Below are 21,091 nucleotides of genomic sequence, written 5' to 3'. Positions count from 1 at the left end.
ATCCCTAAAATCTCTTACGGATCTATAGAGCTCCCAGTAAGGTAACTCAAATATACGATAAAGATTTCTGTGCTCTAGTATTGCTTAAAGCATAAAAGTTAGTTTAATTTTGATAAAACCCCAATCAATCAACACAATGATTAGAAATAACAAGTTTAAAATTCAAAATTATTAAGGTCTAAATAAGAACTTGGTTCTTTCACGCTTGCTGATTTATAAAATTGTATCAACCTACCTCAAGAAAGTTTGAGTAAAACTCAAACTCTTTTCAAAACAGGATAGAAACAGCACAGAAAGACTGACTACATCATTCCACATCTAAACCCAGAAGATTTTCACCATATTTGATATCCTAGCATTGAAGTATTTAAGAACAGTTCTCTTACAAAGTGCACTCCTGAACTAGATCAGACAAGTTCATATTCATATGAATAGAGAATGCAATGTTTAAGGAAAATTCTCTGTATACATAATCATTTTACTCTCACTCTACATTCATGTTCATATAAAATAAGCTAGTAAAAACCCCAAGTGGTTCATGGTTACTGAAGTTATTGCCTTGGCAATGTATTTATCAAAGGAATTAAAGTACTTGAAGCTAAGTTAAGTGATGTCACTGGTAATTAACTAAAGTCAACAGTTGAAAAGAAGACAACCTCTTTCCCCATATTATCTTTTGGTTGGACTTCTGAAAAATAAAGCTAGATAACTCTTCGGAGGACACTGCCAGTTAAGAGCAGGTACATTTATGGATAAAGCTCAGCTACTTGATTAATCTAGATTATCTTTTCCAAGCCAGGCATTAAAAAGGTTCTATGAAATGATGAAAAAGTTGAAGGAAAAAAAAAAAAAAATCAAAGCAGGAAGAAATCCTGTTTTCACCTAAGAAATACAACGTCAGATGACACGAGTGGAGCTTCAATTTTAAAATCCTCTCAGGACCAGCCAATTTCTTATCAACAGGTACATAACTATTTGCTTCTGGAGGCAGCAAGATGGGACAACTATTGGATGTGGATCCTTTTGCAACTATTTAGCATGTCCCAAGTGACCTTTAACAAGAACTTTAAGCATCCATTAAAGTGCAGTTAGACCTAATGGCTTGTTCAGAGATGAAACTTTGGCGAGGATGGATAAACAAGGCAATCTGAGCCCAGAGGTGAGCAAAGCACTTGCTTCTGCTCCATGAGGAAAAGGTTATTTCAGTGAGAGAGGCTGCTGGAGCGTCCGAGAACCAAGGCTCACGTACACTCTGCACGCACTGCAGTGCCTAAAAATTACTTCCAAACTTCAACTGTTACAGCCTCACTTAAAACATAAACATCCTAGATAAAACATCCTAGATAAGTAGATGCACTTACCTACTATTTTTAACAGGAAGCCTGCTAGCAAAGCTTTTTTTTCAAATATAAAAGGAATGCCAATTTTTTTATTTGACTGATTCCAAAGCCCACGTATGGATAGGGGGTAGGAGAAACAAATTAAGATAGTTGTGCATTTGTTTATTTCCTTAAGAATGAAGACAAACTGAACTGCTTGAGAAACCAAAACAAACAGGTGGTTTCGGGACACATTAATAATGTGACAATGGCAAAACCTTCATTCATTTAGTAGGTGTCAACTATTTCACAGGAAGGGTTTCACTGTCCTTAGAAAGGGTGGGCACCAGTAGCTGTCGTAACAGCTTAAAAGAAGAAAGATAATATACTGCAGCATTTATGCAGCTTGTGTTAAAAGGTTTATAAAAAAATAAAAATCACACAACCCAAGTCTTTCTCGAGGTTAAGCCAATATGCAGATGGGATATTTAAATATGACAGCAATCTGAATAATGAGCTGAGAACTAATCTGAGAATTGTTATCTGAGTCTTATCTGCATGGAGCCCAGAGGACCCGCAGATCCAGGCCCCACCAAACAAAGAATTTGTATGCAGCCCTAATAACCTAAGCATGCTATTCACACTACTCTGCCAGGGCACCTTAATTAGCCAGCCAAGCCTGAGCTGGGTTTGTCTTGTTTTAAGGCTTCCGGCATCCATAGACAGTTCTCCAAAAAGCAATTCAAAACAGGAATGTGATTAAGGGGAGAGCCTCCGCTAGCTGAGCCAAGTGGTGTGAATACCTCCTGCCTTTCCTCTCCCTTGTGGACTGAGCCAAAGAAAGATGCTACGGCTCAAGAAAGTGTCAGAAGCTGTGGATCCGAGTCCAGTGCAAACTCCCCACCCCATAAGATGCTACAAGGAAATCCCTGCATCTCACAAACAAGATAGTCCTACTTTTATAATTCCTCCAATTTATTAAATATTCTAAAGAGAGCACTTTAATTAATTAGAAAGCTGCACAATCGCACACTATTGGTCAAATCTGTGCTAGTTCAGTTTACTGCAAGGAACAACCAACAAGAAAATCAGATCCTCATACACTAAATTTTTCTTTTTTGACAAGAAATGTTGGACCAGATGATCCTTGAGGTCCTTCCAACCTGGTATTCTACAATTCTGAATACTGTCACTCAAACCTCTCAGGAAACTTAATTTCACACAACTGCAAGATAAATAGATAATTTGAAGATGTCAGCTGTAACCTGTTATGCTTTTCCACACCAAGTTACACAACCTTCCAACCCTCAAACCCCACAGGCCCCCGTAGATGAGTACGGTTTTACCATGCATCCATACTCATCTTGCCCCTGGTCAGAAGTGGACATTGCAATAAATTTTTAGACAGACAAATCCTACTTTTACAAATGCTTTAATAATTTAGGCACTTCAGGGCAAACTTTTTTCATTTCTTACGTAATGCCCATTGCTGTAATCCACAGAAATATTTCCCAAAGTTTATCCTCGGGGCAATATGCAGTTTTACCCCTTCTGTCGCTTTTCTTTTTTTATCAAGCAGAATCCTATTTATTGTACCACATGCATATTATGGCACAAAAAAAAAAAACAAACTAAAAAAGCTGTGTTCATTAAATTTGACCATAATGCACAGTGCTAATGCACCGCAAGTGCTAATCTCAAAACATCTACAGCTTTTTGCTCCACGAAGAATCCAGTTTTCATCTCTCAAAGTGCTATACGATTAGCCACTGTAAGGGCTTTCATTTTTACCAGAGTGGCTTCTAACACGGGTAGTAAATAAGAATAGAAAAGGAATTACACTTATGCAGTTAAGTCTGAGTAAAGGAAAGAGCATTAAAAAAGTTTGTCCTAGATTTCCATGAATAAAGAAGTGGATAAGGTATGTTGAAAAGCATGTGAAGAAATAGATGGGGAAACAGTTTTACGTATTGGATATGATTCAATTGTTGCACCCAATTTCATCAATGCTCAAAGACACAAAAGTTACTTGGAATAAAAAGTGTGCGGGGCGGGGGGAAGAGGGGAGGAGAAACCCCAAAACATTCTAAAAGAAAAGGACATTAAAAAGTTGGCTACAGTTTTGACTTCAGCAGCTTTACTGTGGTATCTATTAGTTTGTAAATGTCAAAGCTAATACTATGTTTTTTCTTCCTCTCCCCTTGAGAAGTATCTTCAGAAAATTGCAGTAAAGCACACTCTCGACCCTGAAAGACCAGTGTTCTGGCATAGCAGAGGCAGCAAGAAACAGATTCAGCATCAGAAAGAGTGAAAACCATCAGCATACTCTGCCTTCTTGCTTCACATTGTATTTCTGGCCAAGACGCACAGCCACTTATTTATAGACTCTCTCAGCAAATTTGCTTGCATCCTGAAGTAAGCTTTGATTATTCTATCCATATTTTAGCATATTACAATTAATAATATTTTAAAACTGTAGTTGAAGGCAAAAGATACTATTAACAGCTAGCAGACAGTTGCAGCAATGAAGGTTGAGTACTCACTGTGCCAGAAAGCTGCACTGCTTCTTGCTGAGCATGAGCTTGGAACAAGGTTTCAGGAACCTTGGGCACAGCCAGGTCTATTATACTGGCTTCAGTTATAGTCCTTTCTGTGAATCTGGATGTCTCCTGTTGAATTTACTGCTCTAATGGCATTTGAATCAAGGAGACTTCCCGAGTAAGCCAGAATTCGGGATAAATGCACGGAGATAGGATACAGCGATTAAAAGTACTGCCCAAATCGCCTGCTATTGGTCTTTCAGTTACTTCAGGCACTCAAGCTGCCTCAGTTTTAAACTCTGCTTAAAGCAAAATGAACAAATGCCAACAGAAAAATTTGATGGAAAATCCAACATCAGCCAAATCTGGCATTGTTTGTTTCAATTACATAGAACCATTATGTCCGGTCCTTGGATCCTCTTTATTATACCCTCATTTCCCCTGACTGAAAAAAATCTCTGTAACAGAAAACCCTCAGGAGCCATAATTTAACAAAGACAGCATCCAAACTTGATACAACAACCTTATGAATGAAGCCAGTAATCTGGCTACAGTTAGAGCTTAAAAAAAATTCCAATGGACAAAATGAAAAACTACATTTGATAATAATTTTTTTTTTTTTTTTTATGAGTAAGCTTAATACCCTTCCTCTTGGTACAAGAATGTAATACTACCTTCCTTGCCAAGAAACAAAAAAAAGGACAGAAAATCCACACAGAATAAGAACCGTAAGACATGGAACAAACATCAGATACATATAGTATTTTGGAAACGTTTTAATCTTTTTTTTTTTTTTTTTTTTTTTTTTAAAGATATGGCCTATATCTCATTAACCAAGAGTTTTTAATAATACCAGTGCTTGAAATGAGTCTTCAGGAAGGCAGCAGAAGTCAGAGCCAAATGAGGGTTGGGGTGAGACAAGACAATTACATGGGAATTACTAACAATCTCCTCCACATGCTTTACTACTACGAGAAAGCAACAGCCTACACATGTGCAAGTGTGACAGTCGCACACAGACAGAGCTGGGGCTGGTAGGGTACACAAACCACTTTTTTCCTACAGAAATCAAACAGCTGAGAACCCAAAACTACTGAGCTTAGATGAGGATGGTGTTTGCACTCAACCCCAGACACCACTGGTTTGACAATCTGAACAGGAGCAGAAGCGCTGCTACTCGTGTTTGTGCATTTAAAAGGTGTCCAGTACACGCAGCTCGCTCTGAAGCCGTTTGGTTAATGACATTTCAAATTCAGGGGCTCTGGTTTGGTTCACCTAACACCGAACTGTTACCAACAGAAAACAAGTTCACACTGGGGGCAATACGGAATCGGGGGCAAAGTAATTTTCAGAAGCTCTGTTGAAAGTCAGTATCAGGTCGTCCAATGCGCTGACACAGCCAGAGCTGTTATTTTTAAACATAGCCATACTCTATTTAACTAAAGCATCTTTACTCTGACTGAGCCAGTATTACTTTGATAAGACTCCTTAAGTATCCGCACTGAAGCCTGCACATCACATCAAACAAAGAAAATGCAAACTTTTGAAGACGATGCTTCATTACAGCTAGGAAAGAGAAAAAAAGAAAAAAGAGAGGTGCAAGAAAAAGCTAGGAGGACCCAGCCCTGAAGACCATGAAGTGCATCTGCAGGACCGCTAGTCACACTGTGAATTCATATCATTCACCACCTGCACAGAAATTAACTGGAACGATTTCAGTCAACTTAAACAGCAAACAGCTTTCTGCTGTTGGAAACTCAGCACTACATTTCTAAACCAATTCTTCTGCCAAATTTGTTGGTAGCAACACTAGGTTTTCTTACACATCATTTACCCAATGAGAACCTGGATAGAAGGAGAAGAGAGGCAATATCATTTTCAAAGGCATGTAAGATACTGCAAGTCATAGTTAAACAATGTTTTGGGAGGCGGGCTGAGCTACACTAAACAACTTATTTGTATACATTTTCCTCAATGTAATCCTTACTTCTTCATATATATGAAGTTGTCTTGTAAACGTATGCATAAATTCATTACTTCTAGTAACATGCAATCCCATCCTTTCCACCAAAGAAACTATTCGTTCTGTATGTTCCTGAACATATGGACCCTGTGGTCTACCCGACACAACGAAGTTTTCCTATGGCAATATTTAACCTCCATTTCTTATACCTCACTATGAAAGAGAACCAAAAAATAAGAGCAGCAGTGGTACACGCTGTTCAATAATGAGAACCTTTTTATTTTACAACAGGAAATTTAGGTGTGCATCTTGTGTTGTGCACGTATACTGCAGGCTCTGGAGACAAGACAAGGCTGTTACAGAAAGCAACCCCAAGCACCCAACATCTCCACAACACCCAGGACCATCACTCAATGGATGTGGGACATGCGAGCCAAAGAGCAGCTCAGCCCAGCATTATTAAAACATAACAATGCTGAGATTATTTTAATTAAAATAATTTCAAGGTCTATGTAGTTTCTCCAAAACATTGAACTTATCCCAAAAAGCCTCCCTCTAAACATGACCATTCACCATCAGATTTTGAGAGTACTGGGAGGCTAGAGGGAGCCTCGTAGCCTAGTGGCTGCCCCATTGTATCTCAAAGCCTAGAGGCACGGCTTTTCGTTCTGACTTTCCTACAAACAAGTCTCTGTGCAGAAGGCTCAACTCACAAACACCTCCCAGTTACATTTTTGCATTGCCTCCTAGTGCTGCAGGCAGGACCCTGCAGAGCTGTCACCACCAAAGGATTAAGGGCTGGAGTCAACCTGAAGCTCGGCTCTAACAGTCTCCCATCTCCCCGTTCCCCCCTTTCTCTGCAGGTTCTTACCTCTGCCTTAGAGACCTCACACCCACTCTACTTGCTCACTCAACCATCTCTTGAGCTAATTCAACTTATAAAAGAGAGTTAATGCAGATGAGGGTGGGGGGAGAGGAAGTATTCTGCTGCAATTCACCGTGAATTGCAAAAGTTCAGCGAGCGGCAGGGCTTGCACAAGAGAGGATGGGGCAGGACCCCAGGGCCAGGAGGGAAGAGCAGGATATCCCCTTTAGCTGGGTTGTAACCTACAAACAAAATATTTTAATCAGATGGAAATCAGAGTCCTAGAGAGGAGTCACTGTATTAAAGAGGTGATTATATTTTATTGGAACAGGCAGACTTCTTATTTGACTGGGTTCTTAAATAGGATTACAGGGCTTTAATTTGTTTCTTTAAATTGGTTTTGGAGAGAGAGAAAGAAACCCAAAAAAAGTTTAGAGAGAGGGTGGAATAACCTTGGAGGGAGTACAGTACATTATGCCATGTAAACCATAAGAGTTTCCTCAGCACAAATATATGCTAGTACACATTCTTCAAGTTAACTAATAAACAGAAGAGTCATAAAAAAGAATTACTTACACTGTGCATTTGCACATTGTAACCAGTAATTCTGGTAACTGTAACCAGTTAATTTCATCTTTGAACTATGTTATATTGACAAGTAACAGCGGCTGCAGTGTATATTACAAAAGGAGTAAACAAATGACCTTTATCTAACTTTATTAAAGTAATGAAGTGTAGACTTTTTTTTTTTTAACTTTCTTCAAAGAGATTTTTATAGCGAACTACCAGCAGGGTGTGGAGTGAAGCTAAAAACTTTGAAATAGGTCCCTGTGAAATCTGAAACCAAAATACAGCAAAGGTCACCTCTCTGCGAAGAACCATCTTGTCTGTATGTATACTATAAGCAAAGCTCTGTTAGCTCAGCCTCAGTAATAATGTAATTCAACTTACCCCCTGGGAACAGCAACAACGTCAGGTCTCTACTACAAAGATAGATTTACTGCACACAATACCTGTTACTATACGTTTGCAGAATGTTTGATTGTAGCCAGACACTAGTGTTACATGGTATACCTCAAGCTATTTTTTCTTGTTAAAGGCTAACCCCTCTTATAAATATGACATTGTTATTCTTACTCCCACCATTAGCTAATTCTTTTTAGTCAACACTGCACATACAGTAGAGTCTTATACAACATAGTCGGCAATATTAATAGGAAAGGAAACAATACTTTTGAGTTTTAAAATTTTTTACTATTTTTACCCCCTGAAGGAGAAAATTTCAGCCCTTTTCAACAAGGAAAGAGAAATTTTCCAATGAAAAGACAGGATCCCCTAACAAAAGTGTTGGGACAATAAGTCCACTATATTTTATTGTGTCTTGTGTGTTCCTGTGAAACAGGTCTCTAAGCTTGGGTCTGTGAGAAGTGCCATATAGAAAGTGAGGCTCTTAAAAAGGGTTGCCCATATTCACATTGCTCTGCAGATACACGAGCCAGTTAGTCTGTTTTTCCAGCTATAGGAAAAGACCAGGTCAACCAAAGCTGCTGGCACTGGAACCACTGGGTGAGCTGGGCTCTTGCTCACCTTGTCTACGGAGCAGAGAGCTCCCACATCCTGCGCCTCCACTCAGAGCTCTCCCTCCTTTTTGCTCCAAGTTATGTTGTACATGTTTGCCATCTGCAGAGAGATTTGGCAATCTTCACACCTAAGCAAAGATTTCACAAAGCATACGACAAAAATGTTGAATCCCCTTGCTAGATGACACTTCTCTGATACAGAAGACATCCCACCACACCTAACAATCTCCATTGGCCACTTTGGGTCCATCGCTGAAGAGACAGTGTCTTGATCCAGGCAATTGGAGACTTTCAGATTTAAGATATTTTCATGGACACAGGGTCTCACGTGGCAATACATTAAAAGTCACTCGACTTGATTAGAAGCACTGACACGCAATAAAACACTCATGTCAGGAATTACAAGAAAAATAACATTTTCTGCTGACCAGACAGCAAAAATTTCCGTTTTGAATGGAGCGGTGCTTGAGAAGAACTAAGCAATGTTTGGAATCTAGCCTTTAACCAGGAGTTGTCTTAGGGCATGTAAAATTAGGGACACTGCTGTTTAAAAACACCTAAGCTTAAGTGAGCACACACAAAGAGCTTAACATGTTTGCAACAACCATTTAAAGAGGAAGCAGTATTTCAGTTTTTCCCCAAGTGCTTGGCTCACAGGAAAACATCTGATGTAAAAAGGGAACCCACACTGCTCCTCTGCCACCTAAGGGCAAATTATCCAGGCACCTATAAAAAAAAGCCTCCTGATGTTTTACAGCTTAAACGTTTTATATAGTTAAACTGAATTGTCTGGAGTTCACATGCTTAGTGTTATTTGATATGTTTTAACTAGGAAGCTTCCTGGATTCATTTCAAGACTTTTTGTTTGTTTGTTTTAAAACTAACCTGGTTTTCAGTACAGGCTCACTCATACTAGCACTACACAGATGTATTCAATCTCTTTGCATGCTGCAAAACTATTTAAACTAAGTTCAAAACAGAGTAAAAAAACAAAAGGAGGGGGGGACCTGACTGCCAGACCCCTGGGTTTGGTTTCTGGCTTTGTTTTTTAATATTTATTTTAAAAACCCACAGATTTCAATGTATTTGCAATTTCTTCTGCACATTTCTTATTTTTTTGCTCAATTCCAGACCCCTGATTTTGATCAGGTTGATAAGGACCAAGCCAAACATATAAAGAGGGCTTTGCTGATTACAGGCACGCTTTGCTTTACAAAACATTGTACCAGCCATTATTAAAGCATGTATCACAACTTCATTTTTCTTCCTCAGCTGCTCAGGATTAAATCTTTGCAATAAAAATATTTATGAAAATGTGACTGAGCAATCTACTTTGGACACTCTGTCTTATAAAATGGAGTTCTGTGTTCCAAATCATGCACATGCAGAGATATCTGCCAAGCTCTCCAACTGTGTCACTCCAGTCCTTAAGCCATTTAACACAGAACATGCACGTGTCCTTTGAGTGCCAAGTCAGCTATGCGTCAAAGACAAATAGCTCTGGATAGTCAATCCACAACAATCAGCACGTCAGTAAGAAATTTAATTTGTATTCAGTATTATGCCCATCAATGGGAATGAAAAAAGAAAAAAAAAAAAAATCAACACATACCTACAGATTCTTTCACAACCTCAATTTTAAAAATTAGAAAATTATATAACCTTTGGTGTGAGAATACACAGTTTGCTGTAAGAGATAACAGCTTTCATTTAGTAAATGAATTAAAGACCATGAACATCATCTGCTTTCTACCCTGACAGCTGTGCCAAAAAGATTTGAGTCACCAGAAAAGTTTTGCCTTTGCATATACCTTTAGACAAACAGGCATTTAAAGCCAGAAATTGTACAGACTAACTGTGAACATTACAAAGACAATTACTCCTTAACCGGGCATGTAGTACAATGCTTCATATGGAATCAAAATCTGAAACAGGATGATGGGCTTCTTGTGGGCACCATCACAATTTAATCATGATAACAGAAATATCTGTTTGACTAGTTACCCATTTGTTCTGGCAGGAATACTGCATCAGTAGGGCTACTGTTGTATTCAGTTAACATGGAAGTGCAAGGTATTAATTTCATATACAGCTTCTTGCACCCTGAATTTCAACACCATCATAGAAATGGCAGATAATACTGGGGAAAACAATCTTACCTTCCACTGCATAGGCTACTGTATCGTGCAATGTCCAAATAAAATGTGTCTGTTCTAAGAATTAAGTTTTTTGGTTTGGTTTTGGTTTGGCTTAAATTGTGTTTTACTCCTGTTTTAGCACTGACCAGGAGCCTGGAGGAATTGTTAAGCAGTTCATTAGCACTCCAAAACAGTTGCGTATCGGAGTCAGGAAAACACAAAGGTACTTGTGAGGTCACTATTTTTGTATCATTGTATTCAGTTCTAGACAGAGAACTGTCTGCTGTTTCTGTCCCAAAATCCTATTTTCAATTTCACCTAATTTTTCATATGTCAGGCTGAAGGTTGCCTCTGCTGAGTGTCTGCTAGATCTGAAGCACCTGAGCCAAAATGCTTCTACACTTCCTGACACAAGGGCTCATAAGTGTACTTTCCAACACTATAGTTTAATTTTCATTTTTAAATTCAGGTTATTTTCTTTGGAAAGCACTATCCAGCTTTCAAATACTTGACTTTGTGGTCTTACTGATGCTCTTTATAAATACAATTTTTTTGGTATATCTATCCATAAAGACTAAAATGTCATACAGGTTGCTAAAGAAGTACCAGGATACTGGATTATATGAAAGAACTTATGCTAATATGAGCAATCTCTCTGAACCCAGCCAACTCATAATTTTCATTGATCTAGAAATTATTTATTCGAATCACACTGACAACTTCAGTACCAAATCACTTCTACAGCATTCTGTCAAGACTTCTAGAGCTGTTAAAAAAAGCATTTCTTCAACGAAAGCCAGTCCACATTTGGGAGGGCATGGGGTGGGAGGGCATGGGGTGGGAGGGCATGGGGTGGGAGGGCATGGGGTGGGAGGGCATGGGGTGGGAGGGCATGGGGTGGGAGGGCATGGGGTGGGAGGGTGGGGAATATTTCAAGTTACGTTTTCTTTCTTGTTTTTATTGCATTAGAACAGGTAAAGCAAACTTTAGCCAATAAGTAAGCTTTTCTATTTTGCATTCTATTTACCATCAGAAGGACATGCACAGGAACACTTGGTTGGGTGGTAAGCACCCTGCTTCCAGAACTGACATTTACTGTGCATCTGCAAACACAAGATTCAGATCCAACTGGCCTCTATACTATGTCATATTTAGTCATTTTTATGTCATAAAAAAACCCCAAAAAACCCCCAAACCCACATGTCATAATTAAATATATGCAACAATAAAAAAAAATCTTGAGACCAGTTATGACAGTTATAGATGAAGACAGCAAGCACAGATTTTCAAAGCAATTCAACAGAATCTTCTTCAGCAAATGCAGCAGATAGTAGCCGGCACTTCAGCCAAGAGCTGAACTATTAACATCAACACAGTGCTGGGTACTTACTTGTTCAGGGCAGCACAGTGACAAGAGCAGCAGTAAGCTAGCAGTAAGTATTCAACTCTACAGTATTCAAGACGGCCACGTACTTCAGCTGGAGAAGTAACTCCAGGAGGCACCAACCGCACAAGGCAAAAGGGATTTACCAGCTGTTGGCTGCTGCAGGTCAAGAAGACACAACATGAAAAGCTACAAAGCAAGCTGGAGGTCTCACACCAGTTTGCGATTTACTGATCTTCAACTCAACCTGCTAACTCACATGAAAACTACCTGCTGCTTTGATGTCACTAAATCACTGATGTCATTTTAACACATTAAACAACATAAGGCAAGAAAAGAGTTTCTTTGCCTAGCTAAGACCAGAACATTTTGAGAGATTGGAACAATGAATGAGGCTATTATTATATTTCCCTAATTAGCACTTTGTAACAGCTGATTGCATCCTTGCCAAGCAAAATTGATATTACTGCCCATAAGACCCATACTACATTTACTATGCTCCCACAGTCCTAACTAAATAGATACCTACATCACATTTACCAAACTGTGAAGATCCAGTGTGAAAAACCCAACCAACTCACACCGAGCTTTGAAGCTCTCAAGCCTTCTTTCACTAACTGCAATGAATTCAAAGAAAATCTCAACTTTTTAGTAGTAAACATTTTCCAGTTCACTGATGATTTTGAAGCAATAACCCTTCCCATAGCACAAACGCACACCATAACGAAAGATACTTTCTTATATAACCGATTTTTATTAAAATTGGTTTGTCTTAACTAATAATCCAGACCACAAATTACCCACAAAACAGCCACGTCCTTGCTAGGATATCTTTAAAAGAAATATCACAAAATCTCATTTGCAGTTATGTACAATGACTTGTGTTATCTTGAAAGCAGAAAAGAAACAAAAAGTGTTCCGCTGTATGCCAAGTGACTCAAAGTTAATATAGGAAGCAGAATAGACTCTGTGGCAAACAGATCTAACATTAACACACAGTAAGTAAATTACTGTTTACTCCCTAAGGGTCAAGTAGCTTTTATTCATCTTAATCTGTCAAAAACTGCTACAAAAAAGACAACTACCCCCTAAGAAGCTTACCAGAAGCCACACCATCATCTGCCACCATCTCTCATATGGCAACCAGCATTTCAGAAAATAGCTTGAAGGAAACCCTGTGATGTAATGGGAAGCAACATTATTAAATAATATAGATTGCGTTCTTCCAAGTCAATACCAAAACAATGACCGACTCAGTTTTTCAAACAGCAGCACTACGAAAATGCAAAATTGATTTACAAGGGAAATAATAGCCAGAGGTTGCTATGACTGCTAAAGTTATAGAACATTTTTTTAAAGAAACAAAAATTTTTATCCAGTTTAAAAAAAAAAAAAAAAAACCAGCAAAGGCAATTTTATGCAGCAGCTCAAAGTCACACAAGTTATTCTATATTAGACTGTTTTTTTTAAAGCATTATCATTCCAACACCATCCACAGTGCGGCAAGGACATTTGTTGCAGTTCTAACTAGCAACAATGATTTTAACAAGAGAAAAACTAGCAGCCTTCTCCCTTCGTTCATTTCAGGTTTTGATCTGTGAAACATTTCACTTACAAAAGGAAACAAACTAACCTTGGCCTGTCTTAAAATATTTTTCATTTTTTGTATCTTTCACTTAATTTCTGATTATTTTCACAGCAAATAGTGTCTTACGCCAGGTCCCTTGGCCTGGAACAAGTTGAGCTGAACAAAAGCAGGCAGCCCTGCGCGCAATGTCACCTCGAACATCACATGCAACAGGGCCGGTTCCAGCACAGTTACACTTAACCCAGCTGGGTTCATCCAGCCCTGTCGAACAACTGCCACTCATTTCATAACCAGCAAAGGTTGGGCAGAAGAGCTGCAGTACACCTGCAACATCCCCATTCACCCAGATCACTCAAATCCACCCACTCTACAAGCAATGCAAAGTCTCTGGTGTGAGAGGCACCACCTGGACCTCCCTCTTTGGGTTAGATGATCACAGCACACCACGACAGCCAGACTGCACCACCCTAAAATCATCACTTCCTTAAATAAAAGTGTCAGCTGCCTCAATCCTCAGGCAAGATTCAAGGATGATGACTGATTTAACCAAGAGACCATTAAATCCCCAGATATCCTAAAGCGTAGCAGCACTCCATCTATTGGTCAAGAATTAAGGACATGCTTAATCATCATCATCATGCACTAACCTCAATCATTAATCACTCAGCCCCTAAAAAGCCCATCCATCCCTCCCTCCCTCTCTTAGGCCTTCACGTTCTCCCAGCGAAAACTCAAGGCAAGTAATAGTGTCTTCTGAAAAAGAGCACAAGTATCACTAAGAGTGCTAATGTGAAAATTTCTGAAGTTAAAACTGGCATATGCTATTAATCACACAATTATCATTTTGCTTCACTGAGGAGCACATGCACTCCTTACTCAAAGTAGTATTGAGGAGCTCCTCTGATAACGGCCAAAGAGCCCATGGTGTTCCCATCTTTCCCTATAAGTACTGGATGTCACCAAGGAGGCTCAGAACGAGGAGTTCACATGCCGTTTTCAGCCAGGCCACTTACGTGATGGGATGTGCAGACTACAGAACTCCCTGCGACACGAGAAGTGCTGGCAAACCCTGGCAGGGAGGCGAAAATGAGCCTTTCACAGCAGATCTGATGCCAAAGCAGCCACGCGCAGCACTACCCTGGCTCACACTGCTTCCCCCCGCTCAAAGCCACCACTGCCCCTTCCCAGCAGGTCACACACAGCCAGTATATCCACCACACCTCTGCTTTATTCCAATCACCAGCAACTGGACCAGGTGAGACAGCCTGGAGCTGCCCCAAGCACACCAAAGACCTTTTTTAAAGGCTGAGGTCACATTTATCAGCTTCATTCCTCTGGTACCAAAGCCGATTTAAGCAACAACTTCTCCCCCACAATTAGTAATTCAGCAATTTCATACAGTCATGCTTTTATAACCCTCGGCCAATTATTTTTTGCCCAGATATTCATTGCCATTGATTTTATCTATTTGTTTTAAAACTTAACTCCTCCACATAGTGGCACCACAGAGATGAGGCTTAATCCTACACGTTTTTCCCTCTGCTTGGTATCACATCACTACCCTCCAGACACGAATCCAGGAACCCGTGGATGAAAACCAGCAGATACAGCCCCAACCCACCTTTAACATAACAACGCTGAGAAGGCAGAAACAGAAGCAACCCACCTCCACGACCGGCTGCGGCGGTTTCTGCTTTTGAGGCATGCTCTACCCTCCTCACAGAGCCACTCCAAGGCTTCACAGCTAAAATCACGCCGTTCAGCTGCGCAGACCCTGCCTGCCTGCCCTGAAGTCCGGGACGAACACCGATGGATAAATCCGCTCCCAATTCCTACATAAGCTTTTCGGCGCAAGACGAAAATCGCCTCGGGGTGAGACCAAAACTGAGGCGCAAAGTCCCCAAAGGCCCGTCGTCACCCTCATTTCTGGAGCCTGAAGTTCAGGGACAACAATCTTTGCGTTTTGTCCTGGCTAAGACATAAACGGGCAATGACAATAAAGCCCGAAAGGGGAGCGACCGCCCCAGAAGCCGGCCAGGGCTGGCCCCGCCGTGACCAGAATGCCGGTGCCTCCACCGGGAAACCGCATTCCCGGGAAACCGCATTCCCGGGCTGCCCGCACCGCTACCCACGGGGAAGGTGGAGCCCTGCGCGATTCCACACAGGAAAAAAAAGAAAAACACAAAAAACCACAAAAAAACACAAACAAACAAAAAAAGCCTGAAGAACACGGATTTTAAGAAGTTCCTCGAGACTCCCAGGGACGCTGGAGCCTTGCGGTGGAGCAAGGACAGTCCATAACCATAATAATGACTTCCAAGGTTTTATTTGATTAGCAGAGTTACCGAGCAGCGGGCGCATTATTTAAAGCCTTGCTCCTGCTCCTTTTCCGAGGCAGCAAGACAGCACTGCAGCATCTCCCCCCCCCCACCTCCCCCGGACGGAGAGCTGGCGTATAACCCACGGAGAAGTTCCCCCCTCAGCCCCACGGCGACCGCAGTGTGTGTATCCTCCCCCCCCCCCCGCCCCTGCTCGCCCCACACATCGCCTCAGCCCCACGGCGACCGCAGTGTGTCGTCCCCCCCACCCCACACACACTCGCCCCACACACCGCCTCAGCCCGAGCTCGCCTCAGGGCCGTGAGGCGGCTGAGGGGACGCGGCGGTGAGGGGGGGGGGGTGCCGAAGCCAGGCCTCCAGCCGCCCCTCCTTCCCCAACGGCTCGGCCATAACCGCCTTCAGGGGAGAAAAGGAAAGGATCCCCCGTCTTCTCCTTCCTCCTCTCCTCACACGGCGGGAGCGTTACCTCAGCGGGCCGGCGCCTTTGTGCTTCAGTCCATCCCTCCTGGCCGGCGGCGGGAGCCCCAGCACCACCGCGGAGGGCGGGCGGGGCGGGGGTGGAGGGGGGGGGGGGAAACGGGGCGGCGCACTATGTGGCAGGAAGGGACACCTGGGCTCCTCCTCCCGCGCCCGCCCGCCCACTGTGGCTCACTATCTGGCAGCTGAGCTGGGGGGGACTCGCCCCTCGGCCAAGTTGGAAGCCGGGGGAGGGCGAGGGCCCTCGCCCTCCCCCGGCTTCCAACTTGGCCGAGGGGCGGCAGCAAGCGCCAGTGTCCTCCTCCCCCTGCCGCCCTCCATTGTTGAGGGGATGGAGCCTGCAATGCCCAGGGCAACAGCTGAGGTCGGGGTGTGTGTGATATAAAATGAGGTGTATGTGGGAACAATAACTAAAAAAAAAAAAAAAACAAACCCAAAAGACGTGTTTTGAGACGAATTTTTTCAGACATTTAAACAGCCTTGGGGGCTGAAAGGCAGCAGAAGGCTCCTCCAGATGGCTGAGGAGAAGGCTCTCGCCCCATCCGTGGGGAGAGAAGTAGATAAACAGGAAAAAAAAACCTGCACAAAATGCAATAAACTCTCCTTTTTTTTTTTTTATTTTTTTTTTTTTTTGGCTTTCTGTAATTGTTCAGCTTTGCAGCTGAAGTCATCTGTGTCTTGGTTCCCCACCCAAAGTTACTGGTTTCTTGGTTTCCGGGCTGGTTTGCTCACCTCTGAGCCCTTCTGCCCGGCCGTTTGAAGTTACAGAAGCACTGGGTGATAGCTGTCCTCTATATGCAAAGAAGTCTATATCTTAATTGCATTTTAAATTACTTCTAAAACTCGGGAGTTGCCTAAAATGTGCTTGAAACCCTTAAAAGTTCCCTTTCACAGCAGCAATGCTGCTTACAGGTGTAAAATTACTGGCACAACTGGCTTCACGTAAGTTCAGGGAGAAAACCTTTTAATTCTGTGTACTGCTGGCTTTTAAAGAGCCCCTGGGGGGCTGTGATCACGGAGAAATGAGGAGGGCTGGAGCAAGGACAGGGTGAAGACACCGCCTGCCTGGAGCCCTCTTCTGATGAAGCCACCAAAGAAGCTCCAGCCCTGCTGGCTGGTGCCACCATACCAGTATAGAAGCTACACGTCCATCACGGAAAGGCTAGCAAGGCCCCTTGAGAGACAGAGAGGTTTTAGGAGAAAAAACTGCTTGAGGAACCAAACTATCCAGCCACAGGTTGTTTGATTTGGATAGGGAGAGGATGCAGAACGCAGTTTAACTTTGCAAATTTATACCCAGCACTGAGATGGCTCCGCCTGACTGGACCAGCGCTATGGGAACCTGTAGGCACCGGCCAGTAATAATGGGATGAGGTGGTGCAGCATCTGTTATTTAGATGTTGTAATACAAGACCTCTAACTATCTGGTGGTTGTAGGAAATTAAAACTTACCTTGGGCACAGGAAGAATATATACCTACATACAGAGTGCGCTATGAAGGTTGAAGCAACTGGCTTTCTCCAATTTGCATATTTCTTCAGTATAAAACTTCTGCGCTCTGGCCCAGACAACTGCTTAGCTGGAGATGGTGCTGGCAGAAAAACAATTGGGTATGAAGTGGCCACGCACAAATTTAAGCTAGAAATTAGAGGAGGCTTGTTAACAATCAGAGCAATCAAGTTCCACCTTTTCCAAGGGGAGTACTGGGAGTGGAAAAATCTCACTGTTTTTGAGATGAAGTTTATTAAAGTCATTATACGGTGCATTGTCTGCAACAGGAGGGGACAGACTTGGTGTCTCAGGAGCTTGATTTGAGTGTTAAGGTGCTGCGTGACATTGATCACACACCTTGAGATTTGAATTTCAGAGGCAGCAGTTGTTTATCCCAGCAGAATGCTTTCAGGCATGTAAAGGTGCCTTTCGTGTTTATTGTAGGGTGAGTTTTCTTCTCCTGGGCATGTGGATGAGTTTTACTTTAGCTCTGGAAAGATTATGGAAATGACAAGTCCTCATGATTCAGGCCGTATGTGGATTACAAGCAGGATCAAGAAGAAACTTTCCTGCATGGGAGACACTTCTCCCATTAGTTCTGGAGGTTTTGTTCCCTCCTTTGAAATGACTGCTGGGTCCTGCTGGAGGGTCACTGGCCTCGGCCAGTTCTAGTTCGACAGGTCTCCGTGCTGCAGCTCCTGCAGATGACACAGCAACGGACATCTCTGCCTGTGCCACCTGCCTGCGGGCTCATGCTGTGCCTGGGGGCTGCTGCGTAGACATCCTTCTGTGGAGTAGGAGAGGTAACATCTAGAGCAGGGAGGGCAGATAATAGCCATGACTGTTCTTTTGGGGTCAGTCTGTAGCTTAGTATTTAAAAAAACCAACCACTTAGCGAGTGAAACCAAACCCATGGTAAGCTACCACAGCACTGCATTTTTGGAGCGTGGATCCTCAGACATACATGCCGCTCTGTTACTGCCTCTGGTTCTCACAGCATTGCTCCCTGTCTGCCATGCAAACAAAAGCCTCTCTCCCTACATTTCCTGCTAAATACATTGCCAAAAATCCACACACCAGGTAAAGCATTTGCTTTTTGAGGACCCGATACGGCAGAAATACTTTGCCACTTTGCAGAGTACCGCAGCCTTTTCACCCTCCGTAAAGCCATGTGTCTAATCAGTGGACCTAGCTGAGCTACTCATTAGAAACTTGGCCAAACCACAAACATTTGTTTCCTTGCTTTATGCCAAACTCTGAGAAAGGAGGAGGGAGTGGCATGGAGCTCATGTTAATGAGTTCTTCATTCCCCACAGAGAGATAATCAGAGCACTGCTCAGAGATTCATCAACATTTTTTATTAGCACTTTAATGACCTACATGTTGGGGGTTTTTTTTAAGGAGTTACTTCAGCTAAGAGCTAGATAATTCCTCATGCAGCTGTGGTTTAGGAAGCAGCTCAGGGGATGTGCATGCCAAATTACTTTAGCTCTAGTTAAAAAAAAAAAATATATATATATATATACACCACAAGGTTTCCTGGGGGCCTCCTTTTTCAATCAAGGGCATTATGTCCTCAATCCGGCTCTTCTGGGTTATGCGTGGGGGTTTTTGGTTTCTTTTGCAATCTTTGCAGCTTCGAGAGCCGTACAGCAAAACGCCAAACCCTGGTGGTACCGCGTGTTCCCCGCAGACAAAGGACCGTAACAGCTCCCTGACCCCGGTCACTCCGGGAGTCAGGCTCCCTTGGGAGCCATGAAAGGCATTTCCAGGGACCAGCACTGATCCTACAGACCACTTCAGCTTCAGCTGGCTGTAGGAGGAACAAACTTTCTCGATGCTGAGGGCTGGAGCCTTTTCCACGCTGCTGCAGGATGAACCTCCAACCAAGGGATTCCCCAGTGCCCACTGAGGAGTCTGCAGCCCTGTGCACATGGTGGGAGACCTCGCCGCAGCCATCTATACGTTATGGTGAAAGAGTGCTCTCACGGGCTTGATGGAGACTGCTCAGAAATTACCCAAAGTTCAGTATTTGCAGCTCTCCTCCCATAAGGAACCGCCATGGTGGCAGTCAATAATGGCAGCTGCTCAGGAGTCCCTTTGGTTTAAAAGAGAGAGAGCTGCCAGAGTTTTGCTGTCACTTAGGAGGGCCGTCGGCTGGAAAATGCTGCACTATTTCTTCCCATGCCTCCCCCGCTCCCCAGTGGCCAGATTTCCTTCTGGTCTTCTGGAGAGAGCAGTGAGAATATATACATTAAAGACAGGGATGTAGTCATATACTGCAGGATAACTGGGGTTATGAGAGTATTATAAAGGAATACTATTTACTTTTTCCTGAATCGGACCCCAAGTGTTTCCTGTCAGACCTCAGTACAATGGGACACGAATGTACAGTCCATTACGTTCACATTTCCTCCAAACAGCCCTCTCTTTCCTTCAAACACAGAGGACAGGAAAGGATGCTTTCTGCCCCCACTCGCGTCTCTCAACTGACTTTATCTCATTTGAAAAGGGATTTGAGACATCCAGCATTTGCTGTCTTCAGTAGTTTGCCTCCCTTCGAATGCCTACTGCCTCAGGATGGGAGAGGTTGTAAATATGGAGGAATTGCTTTGAAATCAGAGAGAGCTTCACTGGGGTAACATCAGCATGAATGGAAGCAAAATGATGTCCATGGGGAATAAAATACTAAGGCTGGGGAAAAAGAAAATCAAGATTCACAGCACTAGTCCAGAAGAATAGTAGCTCATATCATATAAAAAAAACCCATAGTTCTCATTTCCTCCTTATCCCTTCAGGACAGGAAAGAACATCCTGCTCTTCTAATATGAGCAAAATACAAGTTATTTTTGGAAGCAAAAACTCATGTTCAGAGCACATTTTTAAAAAGACATCTCTAATCTGTGATTCTGATGATGCATTTGGAGCACAGCACATCCTTTTGCATCAAGAAACCCACGTTTGTCGGCTCAGCCCCATCTACACTTGGGCGAAAGGTTTATGTTGGTTGAACGAGAAGTTGGGAATTCTTTGTCAGCACACTAATGGTGACTTGGAGCTGAACTGCCGCCTCTGTCACCTGACCCACACCTGGTGGGAAGCCCAGTATGACTGCCTGGGGGAGAGGAGCATGGAAGTACCGTCGTGTAAGGTCATGGGCTGGGGGATGTGAGTGTTGATTCGGTAGATCTGAAAAAGGCTTTCTGTATCTCTCGTGGACTCTGGGGTAAGCTACCGCTTTCTTCTTCATTATCCCAAGACGAATTGGACATAGGACAAAGCTAGAGTCACCCCCCGCCCCCAGGGGCGATGTATCTTTGCATGCTGTGCTGTGGAGCACTGGAATATGTTGCCAAGGGAGGTGGTTGAGGCCCCTTCCCTGAAGACATTCAAGGTAAGGCTTGACG

General features: G+C 42.7%; 1 protein-coding gene across 2 annotated transcripts in view; it reads right to left on the bottom strand.

Moving 5' to 3' along the window:
- The window catches only part of ADD3 (adducin 3), a 100,418-nt gene extending 84,011 nt beyond the window's left edge, over window positions 1–16,407 (bottom strand). The window contains exon 1 of one of the 2 annotated variants that reach the window (XM_074158962.1): window positions 16,183–16,407. The gene's annotated coding sequence lies outside the window, so the exon portion shown is untranslated. The remainder of the gene's footprint in view (window positions 1–16,182) is intronic. The other variant, XM_074158961.1, reaches the window with a different exon arrangement.
- Window positions 16,408–21,091: the final 4,684 nt, after the last annotated feature.

The sequence above is a fragment of the Numenius arquata genome, chromosome 15 (assembly GCF_964106895.1).
Source record: "Numenius arquata chromosome 15, bNumArq3.hap1.1, whole genome shotgun sequence".
NCBI classification, from domain to species: Eukaryota; Metazoa; Chordata; class Aves; order Charadriiformes; family Scolopacidae; genus Numenius; species Numenius arquata.
The sequence above is the reverse complement of the archived record's forward strand: the minus strand, read 5'-3'. Positions and strand labels throughout refer to the sequence as shown.